Consider the following 16,183-nt stretch of genomic DNA (forward strand, 5'->3'; position numbering starts at 1 on the left):
ATCACACCTGCCTCTAGCCCCGAGCGCCCCACAACACCTACTCCTTCGCCTAAAGGACCTTGTTCGTGTTGGGTGCTACTCGGAATTCCATTCTGTTTCCCCTGTATAAAAATTTGTACAAGTACAAAACTTTTCCTAGCAACCCATGTGTTCTTAAACTTGGATTGGAAATGAAACTTAACATTTTTACTTCAAGATCAAAGCATGTGTTCTTCGTAAGTTAAACTTGGATTGGAAACGAAACTTAACATTTTTACTCCAAGTTCAACTCATGTGTTCTTCAGAAGTTAAACCATATAAAAGATGTTGATTAAATATCTATTTCAAGAATTGACTTCCAGGTCATTGGCGAGGCACTCGACCTTCTTGGTTATAGGATCATCCGCCACTTCCTAGACAAAGCCTTTCAAAGAAATTGAATATTTAAACTCCTCACAGTAAACCCTAGGTTTAACTAAAGAGACCTCAATCGAAGCACAAGATCGAAACACAAAATTAAAGCACAAAATTGAAACACAAAATCGCTAGCCTCTTGTGTTGGTATTTCAGGATCCATACAAAAAAAAACTAAACTAGTTCGCAGCGAAATAAAGAACTAGTTGTATCTTTCCTTGTAGCTAAAGACCTCTTGATCTTCTGTTGTATTCCTCTCCTCTTTTTGGATGTCGTGTGGGCGACAATCTACCAAGATAAAGACACCCGACCTTCTCCTTCTTTTCCAAGCTTTTGGCCACCAAAGAATACAAAGTGAAGAGGCATCCTCCTTCTTCTTCTTCTCCTCCAAGCAACCGGCCACCAAAGGTAGAGTCTTCTCCAAAGGGGCGCCAACCCTAATTAAGAAGAAAGGATGGATGCCGCCGACCTTTAGGGAAAGAAGACAATAGAAGAAGATAGAAGAAGGGCCGACTACACAAGAGAATAAAAGAGGAGCCTTAGGTTGTATTAGTTTTTGGGCACCTCCCTTCTCCTCTTTTATAATCTTTGCTAGCGGCTAATAAGGAAAGTCTTTAATAAAATTTCCTTTTATTTGCTATTGTAGATGGTTACAAAAAGGAAAGATTTAAACAAAATTAAAATATCTCTTTTAAACCATTGTAAATAGCTATAAAAGGAAAGATTATAACAAAATTTTGTTTTAAACAAAATCTTCCTTTTATTCCTATAATGGTTGGTTACAAAAAAAAGAAAAGATTTTAACAAAATTAAAATCTCTCTTTTAACCATTGTAGATAACTACAAAAAAGGAAAGATTTTAACAAAATTAAAATCTCTCTTTTAATCCATTGTAGAAAGCTATAAAAGGAAAGATTTTAACAAAATTTTGTTTTCAACAAAACTTCCTTTTCTCTTCTTGTATGGCCAGCCCCATGCTTGGGCACCAAGCATGGCTTGGCCGGCCCACATCTTGGGCACCAAATGGGCTTGACCGACCCCTTGATTGGGCACCAAGCAAGGATGTGGCCGACCCCTCATTTGGGTAAGAAGGAAAATCAAAACGGGTGAACGCGAGGCTTTATAGAGGCTACAGCAGGGACCGAGAGAAGGAATTAGTTTTGACCTCCCAATGAGCTTGAGCTTCCTGTGCTCAACTCAAGTTCATCAATAATAACTTATACCACTAAAGAGTTATTATTGAACTACCGCACCAATCCCATATTACATTATAGGCTCATTCTTATCATGAGTACATTAATCTCCCTGTGTTTAAGATATCGAATGTCTATTAATTAAATGAGTTACTGACAACTCACTTAATTAATATCTAGCTCCAAGAGTAGTATCACTCAACTTCATTGTCATGTCGGACTAAGTCCACTTACAGGATTTACATTACAATCCTTATGAGCTCCTCAAGGGGACATCATCAACCTAGATAACTAGGACACAGTTTCCTTCTATAATCAACATCACATCATATAAATAATATTATTTTTCAACTTATCGGGCCTATTGATTTAACGAATAAATCTCACCCATTGATAAATTAAAGAAATAAATACTAAGTATATGTATTTGTTATTATATCGGGATTAAGAGTATGCACATCCATAATAACAAAGGTTATGTTCTTTTATGCAGTCAATATAAAAGGAACAACCTCAAATGGTCCTGCTCAATACACACATAGTGTACTAGTGTAATTTTATAGTCAAGATAAACTAGTACCAAATTTCACTACAACCATTCTAATTGTTTGTCCCAATCCATCTTGGTCGTGAGCTACTATTTATAATTTATAAGGAACTAATAGCATTATCTTCTATGTGACATCACACACCATGTTATCTACAATATAAATTAAATGGACAACTGCATTTTACTAAATGTAGACATTTGACCAATGTGATTCTTATTTCAAAATAAATGTTCATACAAAAGCTAGGTTTTTAGTATCCATCCTAACAATCTCCCACTTATACTAAAAGACTATGCTTCCATATATGCTGCCATACATTTGATTCTCATCCCCTTAACATGCCCATCAAAAGCTCTCGCCTGAAGGGCCTAAGTGAAAGGATCCAGCTTATCTACTGATGCAATCTTGGCGATAACAACTTCTCCTCATTTTACGATGTCTCGTATTAGGTGGTACTTGCGCTCAATGGGTTTACTTGCCTTATGGGCTCGTGGTTCCTTCAAGTTTGCTACTGCACCACTATTATCACAATAAATTATGATAATTTTGGGCAAACCAGGAATCACATCTAAGTCCATCAAGAACTTTTTGATCCATACAGCTTCTTTGGCTTCCTCAGATGCTGCCACATACTTAGCTTCCATGGTGGAGTCTGAAATGTATTTCTGCTTAACACTCTTCCATGCTATGGCTCTACCTCCCAAAGTAAACACATACCCCGAGGTCAACTTACTATTGTCCCTATCTGATTGGAAGTCAGAATCCGTGTAACCCACAGGGAGCAAATCATCTGCCTGGTAAACTAGCATATAATCTCTAGTCCTTTTCAAGTACTTCAATATATGCTTTACGGCAGTCCAATGTCCTTGTCCTGCGTTACTTTGATATCTGCTAACCATGCCCACAGCAAAACAGATATCCAATTTTGTACATAGCATTGCATACATTAAGCTTCCTACAGCCGAAGCATAAGGAACTGCCTTCACGTCCTCTATTTCCTTTGATCTTTTAGGAGATATCTCTTTAGATAAAGGTACTCCATGCTGAAAAGATAGAAAACCTTTCTTGGAGTTTTGCATGCTAAAACGAGCTAGAATAGTATCGATGTATGAATCTTGGGATAAGCACAACATTCTTTTCTTGCGATCCCTTATTACTTTGATCCCAAGAATATGTCCACATTCTCCCATATCCTTCATATCAAACTGCTTGAACAACCATACTCTTACGTCTAACAACACTTTGACATTGTTGCCAATAAGTAAAATGTCATCTACGTATAGTACAAGAAATACCACCATGTTTCTATCACTCTTCTTGTATACACAAGACTTATCCAGCCACTGAATAAATCCATAAGATTAAACCAGATGCTCCAAGATCTCGAAGCTTGCTTCAGTCCATAGATAGACCGATGTTGCATTTTTATCTTGGAGTGCTTCATTATATGTCCAGGGATCAGGTTCATGTTCACCATGGATCAAGTTTGAAGATTCTCCCAAAAACATAAATCTATCAGGTTGCCTAACAACCCTCCCACTACGACGAGGCATTACTTATAATTGTGCATCATTTGTGACACATGTTGCAGTTTCTTGTGGTATCTCATCTTGTACCATTGATACTAAGGTAGACGTGTCTTCTCTTATTTTTTCAAGAATAATTTTACTCATGGGCTTATGGTTCATTATATAGTCCTCTTCTAAAAATCGGGCATTGATGCTAGCAATGACCTTATGATCTTTATGACTATAAAATAAACCACCTTATGTTTTTTTAGGATAACCCACAAACAAGTGAACTTCCGTATGTGATTCGAATTTGTCAGTGTCTCCCTTCAGTACATGTGCTGGACTACCCCAAATCCGAATATGTTTCAAACTAGGCTTACGCCCATTCCACAATTCTGTGGGAGTAGAGGGTACTGACTTAGAAGGTACCAAGTTCAGAATGTACACTGTTATTTCCAGAGCATATCCCCAAAACGAATTTGATAATTCTAAAAAGGAAAGGTTAAAATCTCTTTATTTTAAATCTCCTATTATTGTATCGTGGGAGTTATTGGATTTAGAGTATACAAATTGTCAACCAACGTACCAGAATAGATAACTACCCTATTTTTCTTGACAACTACCTTGTCATCAAAAGAATCAGAATATCTATCCATAAATGGTTTAGAAACTGAAATCAAGTTCTTTCTAAAACTTGGTACATAAAGATAATTACTCAAAATCAATGTTTTATTTCTATCAAAAGATAAATAAACATCTCCCATTGCAACAGCCGCCACTTTTGTAGCATTGCCCATGTTGACGGTAATCTCCCCTTCATGTAGTCATCGAGTTTCCTGGAACCCCTGCAATGAATTGTAGACATGATCAGTGGCTCTCGTATCTACACACCAGGTACCGGTAGATAACACCACTAAACATGTTTCAACCACTAGAGAATAAGATATACTTTTATTGTTCTCCTTTTTGCTAGGACGGTCCACTTTCCAATGTCCAGACTGCTTGCATGTGAAGCACTTGCCCTTCAGCTTCTTCACACCTGTATGCAACCCAGTCCCTAGAGATCGATTTGCTAAACCAACTTGTTTCTTTTTCTTCTTTCTCCCTTTCGGTTTAGAAGCATAAACATTTTAAACAATGTGAATTTGAGAACTTTGACGAAATATCCCTTCTGCTTGAAGTTCTATCAGAAGATCCACCAATGAATAAACCCTTTTGTTCATGTTGTAGTTCAGGCGGAACTATTCAAAACTTTTAGGCAGCATTTGGAGAATGATATCGACCTGGGTTTCCCCATCAATATTTTGCTCCAAGGACTTCTATCTCATTCAAAAGAGCCATCATTTTGAGGATATAATCCCTTACGGGTGTCCCCTCAGTCATGGTGGTCGTCATCAAGTTTCTCATAGCCTCCTACCTAGCAGCCCGATTTTGGTGTCCGAAGAGTTCCTTGAGATTGTGCATCATGTCATAAGCAGTAGGCATGGTCTGATGTTGATGTTGCAACACATTTGACATAGAAGCCAAATTGTAACACTGCGCCATCTCATATGCCCTACCCCATTTCTTATGATTCTCAATCTCCTCTTCACTAGAATCGCTATTAGGTAAGCTTGGATAGATCTCAAAAAGTACGAACTTTTAGCCTTCAGCAGTTAAGATAATGCCCAAATTTCGTTTCCAATCAATGTAATTGGGACCAGTAAGTTTGTTTTCTTTCAATATAATAGCAAGAGGATTGAAAGTCATTTGAAATCCTAAGAATCACAAAATATTTGGTCAAAACTTTAGAATTTAAAATAATATTAATTCCTCAAACAATATTATTTAAATTCACCAACACCTCAAAACACCGTGAATTTTGTATGTCACGATAGTGTGGATGTATACAAATTCAAACATTTGTAAGAGGGGGTTTTACCCATTAATTTTATTATCTTATCAACCTAACTTTATGATAAATAAAATTAATAGTTGGTTTTTTTTCGGTCACACAAATAATAGCAGTGACTCTGATGGGGAGGATACTATTAAATGCGTCTAAGTGTATACCATTACTTGATACTTAGTCCATTAAATAGGATTGTGCCCTTTCAGATGGAGAAGATCACACAAACCTAAATAATTTCCTATAATCATCCATCAAGGAAGTTTGATCTAGTGATCTGCAAACAAATTCATCCAATGTGGGGGAAGGCACTCAAAGTCAACGCGTAAGTTTGAATGCATCACTTACAAATCAGCAATGGAGACCGTGGAATTTAAATAATTCCTCTCTCACTTAGTTATTTAAAATGAGAAATTTTAACATGCACACACACACACACAACACATATAAACAGTATAAAAGGCAATAAATATGAAAACTAATTTTCCAACTTTATGGCCTCATCCATAGCTGTCCTCCGTGTGCTACCAACCCTAGCAGCCGCCAATGGGTCATGTCGTCACGTCTATCTTGCTTCTTTTTCCACTGCGCCTCTGGTCCTCAAATAGCACCACACCTTGCAAGGATACGATCTGCGACAAAAATAAAATTTTACATTTATCGATCCTATATTTCACAAGGCATTGTACATGTAATTTAGATCGAACAGAATGTAAAATCCTAAAACTAATACAGCTCCTGTTGTATTTAATAATTACAATCATGCACACACATAAAATGCCCTCGACATGCCCAAGGGTCCAATTACACACAAACATAATAGGACCATAATAGTTGAAACTAGGATGCCTGCAACCACACAGTGAATCTATTTGCACATCCTACTATTATCCTGCCTAAATTTATGTATAAAAAGTGCATAATTTAACTGAAAACCAAACACACAAAAGAAGAAAACTAGCTCTGATACCAATTATTGGGTGCTGCTCAGAATTCCGTTCTGTTTCCCCTGCATAAAAATTTGTACAAGCACAGAACCTTTCTTAACAACCCATATGTTCTTAAACTTGGATTGGAAACGAAACTTAACATTTTTACTCCAAGTTCAAACCATGTGTTCTTCATAAGTTAAACTTGGATTGGAAATGAAACTTAACATTTTTACTCCAAGTTCAACTCATGTGTTTTTCAGAAGTTAAACCATATTATAGAAGTTAATTAAATATCTAGTTCAATGATTGACTTCCAGGTCGTTGGCGAGGCACTCGGCCTTCTTGGTTATGGGATCATCCACCACTTCCTAGACAAAGCCTTTCAAAGAAATTGAATATTTAAACTCCTCACAGTAAACCTTAGGTTTAACTAAAGAGACCTCAATCGAATCACAAGATCGAAACACAAAATTGAAGTACAAAATTGAAACACAAAATCGCTAGCCTCTTGTGTTGGTATTTCAAGATCCATACAAAAAAAAACTAAACTAGTTCGCAGCGGAATAAAGAACTAGTTGAACCTTTCCTTGTAGCTAAAGACCTCTTGATCTTCTACTGTATTCCTCTCCTCTTTTTGGACGTCGTGTGGGCAACAATCTACCAAGAGAAGACACCCAACCTTCTCCTTCTTTTCCAAGCTTTCGGTCACCAAAGAATACAAAGTGAAGAGGCCTCCTCCTCCTTCTTCTTCTCCTCCAAGCAACCGACCACCAAAGGTAGAGTCTTCTCCAAAGGGGCGCTGACCCTAATGAACAAGAAAGGATGGATGCCGCCGACCCTAATGAAGAAGAAAGGATGGATGCCGCCGACCTTTAGGGAAAGAAGACAGTAGAAGAAGATAGAAGAAGGGCCGACTACACAAGAGAATAAAAGAGGAGTCTTAGGTTGTGTTAGTTTTTGGGCACCTCCCTCCTCCTCTTTTATAATCTTTGCTAGAGGCTAATAAGGAAAGTCTTTAATAAAATTTCCTTTTATTTTCTATTGTAGATGGTTACAAAAAAAGAAAGATTTAAACAAAATTAAAATATCTCTTTTAAACCATTGTAAATAGCTATAAAAGGAAAAATTATAACAAAATTTTGTTTTAAACAAAATCTTCCTTTTATTCCTATAATGGTTAGTTAAAAAAAAGGAAAGATTTTAACAAAATTAAAATCTCTCTTTTAACCATTATAGATAACTACAAAAAGGAAAGATTTTAACAAAATTAAAATCTCTCTTTTAATCCATTGTAGAAAGCTATAAAAGGAAAGATTTTAACAAAATTTTATTTTCAACAAAACTTCCTTTTCTCTTCTTGTATGGCCGGCCCCATGCTTGGGCACCAAGCATGGCTTGGCCGACCCATATCTTGGGCACCAAGAGGGCTTGGCCGACCCCTTGCTTGGGCACCAAGCAAGGATGTGGCTGACCCCTCATTTGGGTAAGAAGGAAAATCAAAATGAGTGAACGCGAGACTTTATAGAGGCTACAACAAGGACCGAGAGGAGAAATTGATTTTGACCTCCCGATGAACTTGAGCTTTCTATGCTCAACTCAAGTTCACCAATAATAACTCATACCACTAAAGAGTTATTATTGAACTACCGCACCAATCCCATATTACATTATGGACTCCTTTTTATCATAAGTGCATTAATCTTCCTGGGTTTAAGATATCGAATGCCCATTAATTAAATGAGTTACTGACAACTCACTTAATTAATATCTAACTCCAAGAGTAGTACCACTAAACTTCATTATCATGTCGGAGTAAGTCCACCTGCAGGGTTTACATGACAATCCTTATGAGCTCCTCAAGGGGACATCATCAACCTAGATAACTATGACACAGTTTCCTTCTATAATGAACAACACACCATATAAATAATATTATTTCTCAATTTATCGGGTCTATTGATTTAACGAATAAATCTCACCCATTGATAAATTAAAGAAATAAATACTAAGTATATTTGCTTGTTATTATATCGGGATTAAGAGTACGCACATCCATAGTAATAGAGGTTATGTTCTTTTATGCAGTCAGTATAAAAGAAATAACCCCAAATGGTCCTGCTAAATACACACATAGTGTACTAGTGTAATTTTATAGTTAAGATAAACTAGTACCAAATTACACTACAACCATTCCAATGGTTTGTCCCAATCCATCTTGGTTGTGAGCTACTATTTATAATTTATATGGAACTGATAACATGATATTCTGTGTGACACCACACACCATGTTATCTACAATATAAATTAAATGGACAACTGTATTTTACTAAATGCAGACATTTGGTCAATGTGATTCTCATTTCAAAATAAATGTTCATACAAAAGCTAGGTTTTTAGTATACATCCTAACAGTTCGGACCCTCGATATCGTCATCCAGAACCAAGGTCTCAAGCCATACAACATGTGGGGGGGGGGGGGGGGGGTTCCTCGATAGGCCCCACAAAAGTGGTGCACGTATCATCAAACAACTACTCACAGTACGGAGGAGTGTTACACTCTGTGAAATCAGCGAGAAGGTAATCCCAGATATTGTTGGTATTTCCCAGCCCCAAATCATCGACTGTATCGATGACAAAATAGCCCGCTCAACATTTAGCATCGGGCGATCGAACCATAGCCAGGAACTTTACAACTCTCGACCGAGCAAGTTCAAGGGCCTGCCTAGGTGTAACAAGAACAATCATCCGTCCGACAAGAAGAAAATCGTAATAATATCGCTCTGGGTAATATTCATGTGATAGTTGTGATGTGTGTAGATTATATATAATTATATATATATTTTAACGCACATCTACTTACTTCATAAGTATAATCTATGTTTATCATACCCTATTTTATTGTAATATCATATTTCCATTCCTTTTGTTTGAAGATGTGCTCTTTACTTATTTTGATTGATAAGATGTGATTTGGAGTGAAAATGGAGAAAAAGATGCACATTAGAGCAACTTGTGAAAATCCAGCTCAAGTTGTGCGAAATTACATGGCAATGTGGTCTTACCCGTACAAATCAAGCTCTAATGTGAACTCACACAGTCGTGTCATACTCTAAAGAGAAGCAATACATGGCCGTGTGAATCCACATGGCCATGTGGTCAGACCAGAGGAGGAGCAGCTCACGGTCGTGTGATACCACACGGTCGTGGCATTCATCTAGAGACAAAGAGGAACATGACCGTGTGAAACCACATGGCCGTGTCACCTGATCAGAGGCTAAGAAGAACTTGGCCGTGTGGTTCCACACGGCCGTGTCACCGAGGCAAATCTTGGTCGTGTGGATTCCACATGGTCGTAGGACGCGCTGTGTGATGCCCATGCCCAACCCTATTTAAGAGTCTTTTTCTCCCTTTGTGGGAATCTTTAGCTTGGGGCTCGCCCCCATTCCTTGGAGAAGAGTTCTACCCCTTGGGGGAACCCTAGAAGCCTCATCTTCGTCGATCTGTCTATCTCTAGAGCAAGGGAGAGCTTCCAACGACGCTATGCTTTAAAGATAAGCATCCTCTTCTCTCTCAATCCATGTTTTGAGTTGTAGATGCTATATTTATTGTCTCTTAGTTGTAATTCCCTTGTAATGGAGTAAAATCTCTAGATCTAGAATGTAGAAAGTAGTTATGATGTATTGTGGATATATGAACTATGTATTTAGATATTTTCTTATTTAATGAAGTATTTATGCCATGATCTATGTGTTTTGTGTCATGTACATGTTTGATGAAATGTATGTGTGGTAGATGCACGTGAATTGTGGTGGATTTGTCTCTATATTAAGGTTGCTACTAGACTAGATAACTGGGGGATCCTTAGTGATAGAAGGCATCGATACTTACCCACTTTCTAGAGTTAAAAGATCTTAATATAGGGACTAATCCGATGCTACCATTAGGAAGTACATTAGATAAGTCTAGGAACGTATGATCGGGGGGCCTTGTGACAGAGGGTAATCCTTTAACTGAACTTTCTAGAGTTTCTTCTTTACTTAATAGCGTCATGTTATGCAACTGCAAGTGCACAGTTTCATCGTCAGTAATAAAAAGATATCGATCCCACAGGGGCTGGTTATAAACACAAGAGATGTCTCACGTAGAATTAGATAAACGATCAACAAGGTAAGGAATGAACTAAGTAGTAACTAGAAATGAAACTAGGAAAGTAAATGAAGTCTATGGTTTGGTGAGCGTTCCAGGACTTCGGTTTCATTGTGATATTCATTGATGTAGCATGGTTCCAATTCATATCCTCAATTGACATGCATTTGTAGAAAGTTGCTGATTTTTACCTACAGAAGACAACTGGCAAGGGACTTCGATCTACACCTCTAGCGATTAAATAGTTATGATCCCTATGAAGTTCGTTAGCGGGACAACCTGTCATCAACACCCCTCAGTCATACTACACAAAAACACAACACCACTTAGTTCACATAAAAGTGCAGGAACTAAATGCATTCAACTATTCCACCTCCTTGTAGAGACTAGTTTCACCTTTCAAGGTGATCCCCTAGACGTCCGTTAGCGGGGTAGCCTATCACAAACGCCCCTTGGTCATACGATCTAGGGTATCCCTCTACGAGATCCAAAAGTCTCACAAATATTCAATCAAACATGGTAATTAGATCCAAACACAAGCATCCACACAAGATCAAATAGATACAAAACACATCAACATCATCTAAATAGGAAATTGGTATATCCATGAGATTCATACATCAAATCATACCACAATTACTTCCTTAATCCTAGAATAATGAATCTACTCTATAGTACAAAGATAGAGATCCGAAGACAAAGAGATTACAAACATTCCAATCCCCAACGAGAAGAGAGAATAGAAATGCTTATCAAGAGATGATGAGTGATCTTCGGAACCTAATCCTTAGCTTCTGGAGTCGATGTGGAGGTGGAGATGGCTTAGGATCGCTCGAACAAAGCTGGAGAGGATGAAGAACACCCCTAAGTTGAATCTCCCCAAAAGGGAGAGCCTCCTCCTCTTTGAAAGGGGAAGAAACTGCCTTATATAGAGTAGGGCACGGGCACCACACGACCCGTGCCATGCCCGTGTGGCTCTCACACAGCCTCACAAGTCTTGCTCTCGGCCAAAGTGACACGACCGTGTAGATCTATACGTCCATGTGTGTTGACCTCTGTAAGTGTACAGAAATATCGCAAGTAATATAAAAGATTATCGTATCCACAGGGACTAGAATAAGCACTAAGAATATCTCAACGCGAATTAGCTAGACAACAAATCAATGGATTGACAAAGTCTAAGTGTAACTATAAAAAGTAAACAAAAGAATGAAAGAATGGGCAACAAGAATAAAGGTAATGATAAGGGATATTCTAGGAGTTTTGGTTTCTTTGTAAGGTTATTCAATGTAAATGATCTACCAAATCCTTTTTCTCAATCGTCCATCATTTGTAGAAGGTTGTCGGCTCTCTCTTGCAATAGAGAACCGACATAGCACTGAAATCCATACCTAGATTGATCAATTAGGAATGAATCTATATTGTCCTTACACGGACTTGCCTGTCACGTGCGTCCCTCGGAAAATCAACATAAGAATCCATCGCTCATCAACCCATCAAGATATAAAGATTAATGCATAAATCTATCCTACCCTCTTGAAATACCTAATTTCCCCTTCAAGATAATCCCTCAAACGTCCTTACATGGGCATGTTCCTGTCACGAAGATCCCTCAGAAAATCGAATGAAGAATTACCTCTACAAGATCCACAAGATATCCAAACTCTCAATCAAGCATGGTAATTAGGCATAATCACAACATTCCACACAAGATCAAATAGATACAAAACATGACAAAATCATAGAAATGGGAAATTAGCATATCCACAAGAGTTTACATCAAGAAATCCTTACAAATACTCCCTCCATCCTAGAACAAGAGAACTACTCCATAAATCGAAGAAAGAAATCCGAAAACATAAAGATTACAAGCATTTCTAATCGCTCAAATCCAAGTAAGGAGAGAAAGAAAACTTATCTATGGAGAAGAATGGTCTTTAGATCCAATCCTTCGATCTTGGAGTCAAATCGGTGAAGATTTTCCCTTAGATCACCCAGAAATCCACCCAAGAATGGAAGGAATCACCCAAATCTTCCTTTCTCCCAAAGGGGAGAAGATTGCCTTTCAAATCTTAAAGAAAGCCTTATATAGAAGAGGGGTTTGGGCGCCACACGGCCCCGAAGCACGACCATGTGAGGTTCACACGGCCTACTCCATTCTCTTCTCTGCTAACCTCACATGGTCGTGTGAGGTACACGGCCGTGGCTGGCCTCTACCAATGTCCCCCTTGCACGGCTGTGTAGATCTATATGGCTTGTACTGCCTTCGCCTCTAGAAACCTGGCACGGCCGTGTAGTACACACGACCAGCCACTACAAGAAAATCCCCATTCAACAACACTTAAACGACAAAGGTTTTATGCCAAATCATTGTCTTTTTGCCTTTTAACAACGGTTTTAACAAAAACTGTTGTCTTTTAGCATTTTTTTTAGCTTACGACAACGGTTTTTAAAAACCGTTGTCTATTTATGCTTTTTTAAGGCTACGACAATAGTTTTTAAATGCTACGACAACAGTTTTTGAAAATTGTTGTCTATGTGCGCTATTTTTTGGGATTATGACAACAGTTTTTGAAAACTGTTGTCTATTAAGTGTTGTTGAATACCATTATTTTTTCCCTTCGCCATTTTTCCCCTACGCCGTTTTTCCCTTTCGCCGTTTTTCCCCTTCGCCGTTTTTCCCCTTCGCCATTTTTTGCCACCGCGTTTTTTCTTTCCCTCTCCTCGAAATTTTTTTGCCGCCGCATTCCCCCCCTTTACGATCTCTTCATCTACTTCACATTTTTCTTTCTCCTTTCCTCTCCAAGCCCTAAACCCACAGCCCCTTTTCCTTTCCTCTCCAAGCCCTAAACCCGTCGCCCCTTCTCCATTCCTTTCCAAGCCGCGCTGCCCAATAATCACTACTTCTACAAATCCTCCTCCCAGTCGTCACTGACCGCGAGGGCGACGCTTCCCTGCAGGGCAAAGCTGGATTACTCGCGTAGCCCAATAATCAGCTCGTCGTCGCCCATAGATCTGATTCCTTCGTCGAAGATTTGGAAGCTGGAGTACTTGTTCGGGGGCTGCATGAGGGCTGCGAAGAAGACGTTGCAAAAGTGCCTGAGCTAATTTTCCCTTTATTTCCCTTTCTTCCTGTTCATATCCAGGAGTCCATCATCCACCCATAATCCCTACCGACGATGCATTTGGATCTCTGTTTCTTTCTTATCTCTCACCTTTCTTCTCCTTTACATCGTTGTCTCCTCCCGCAGCTCGACTTCTGCTCGATTTGGGATTGTTATCGACGGCGGGAGCTCTGGCACCCGGATCCACATATTCTCCTCTAAGGGAATCATGGGTGGCTTTCCTTTGCTCGATTTGAAGTCGATGGCAGTGATGCGGAAGACGCCCGGGCTGTCATCTTACTTAGGGGACCCGGAGCTCTCCGGGGAGTCCTTGGTGGAGCTATTGGAGTTCGCTAAGGAGAAAGTGCCGAACGACTGGCACAAGGTCACGGAAGTTAGGCTAATGGCAACAGCGGGCTTGAGAATGGTCGAAGTGGGACTGAGGGAAAGAATTTTGGAGTCTTGCAGGAGGGTCCTGAGATTGTCAGGCTTTCAATTCAAAGACGATTGGGCGACTGTGATACCGGGTTTGTAAATTATTTCTCTCTGTGAATACTGTCATATCCCCTCGTAGCTACTGTATGGAAAAATCAATAAGTTTTTAGTTTTTGGTTTGTTAGATATTGGTTACCCTTCTTGGTATCTGATAAACATACATTGTTTTACTCTGTATCTGGTTGTTTTATTTAATTCTATTAAAAATCTTCATGAATTTATGGTCAATGTTATGGTCATAGGTTCTGATGAAGGTGTGTATGCTTGGGTTGCTGCAAATTATGCACTTGGAAGTTTGGGAAGTGATCCTGAGAACACGACTGGGATACTTGAGCTTGGTGGAGCATCAACACAGGTTAATTCTTGTTCCCTCTTTATGACATGAAGATAATCTCAGTCCATTTTACACATATATTTGGAAGCTGGAGTACTTGTTCGGTAGCTTAGTGCTCTCTAATTTTCCCTGGCTAATTTTGTTCCTTTAATTTCTTCAGGGACGTAGTTAAAGGTGATTGAACTACCAAGATTAAGAAGAAAAATGGTTGGGTTGTCAAATAATATAAATCGTCAAGTTCTTTAATTTATCTCGTAATATAAATGGTGACGATCTATCATCATAATTGATCAGCAACTACAAAGCGCGATATAATGTACATATATGAATGAAAAATTTAGACTGTTTCAAGTCATTTTGTCTAGCTACCAAGTGTCATTTTTATGTGTTGGAATGTTGTAGGGAATGTATTGCAAAGATGTCAACCTCAGAAATCGATGTAAGTTACAAAATGGTTTAATTATTTTATATATATATATATATATGAAAGTATTATGGAAGAAGCAAGGGACGGTGGATTGTATTGTGACTTGATTATGTGGATGTGCAAAAAAAAGACGAGCATTTATTTGTCACTTTAAGCCCCCCACAGAATAATTGATTTTATCCACAGCAACTCATCATTCATTGTATCTTATAAGAAATACAATCTTTCTCTTATTCTTTCGTTTTTTGCTCTCGTGGATTCATTGCCATAAAAAGAAAGTAGAGATTTGATTGTAATGGTTACTTTTGTTAATGGTGAGGATGGTAGGAGAGACTTAGTTATGACCAATCTTCTATGATTCTAAATGTTCTAATGTATAGGGTCTAGGATTTGCTCCCATGCCATGATACAACAATAACACTGCATTAATAGTGTCCATCCCTGTCCTACTCACTGATTTGTCTTGTTTGATCAACTCTACTTTCAAAATACCATGTGCATAAACAACAATTAATCCCATTTTGTTTGGTTGAGAATTTTCACAACCCCATGCACTGTTGATTCCTTAACTATGAAATGTTACAATCATTGCAAGCTAATAAATTAATGCATGGAACTGAACAATGCTACTTTTTATATTTATTGTCTTTCATGATTTTTTTAAATTATTCTTCTGGTAGGTGGCAAAGCCAAGACCGTTGCAAGCTGCCAGCATTCCTGGGCTGCTTGGAATGCTCCAGAATATGTGTATTCTGAACTCTTTGTTTTGAATATGGATTGCAATATATTCTTTTAGTTACCTTAACTGTCTAGTTGTCTTATCAATTGAATGCAATAAATGTATTTTTCCTTGAATTCTATGTGCTACATGAATTTTTAAATAATCTGACATGCTTTTATGTTCTTTCTAGTAAATGGGTCGAGGATAAGTTTCTTCTTCCTATGATGTAATCTTAATCTTTGCACGACTTGTAAGATAGATAGATGGCAATGGCGGATAATATAAAAAAGATCTTTTGAGTAATTTCACCTCTTCAATAGTGTTAGTTTAGAACTTAATCCTGATTATTATGCATCAATTAGTATAGATTTGATTGTGTGGTCTAATCATTTGCATGTATCAGTTTGTTGCCATGGCTTGTCCTTATCCTAATTTTCTAAAATAATCTTTCTTTATACTTTACAGCCAATGTATTGATCCTTAAAGAA

This window comes from Zingiber officinale, chromosome 3B (genome assembly GCF_018446385.1).
Source record: "Zingiber officinale cultivar Zhangliang chromosome 3B, Zo_v1.1, whole genome shotgun sequence".
Classification (NCBI taxonomy): Eukaryota; Viridiplantae; Streptophyta; class Magnoliopsida; order Zingiberales; family Zingiberaceae; genus Zingiber; species Zingiber officinale.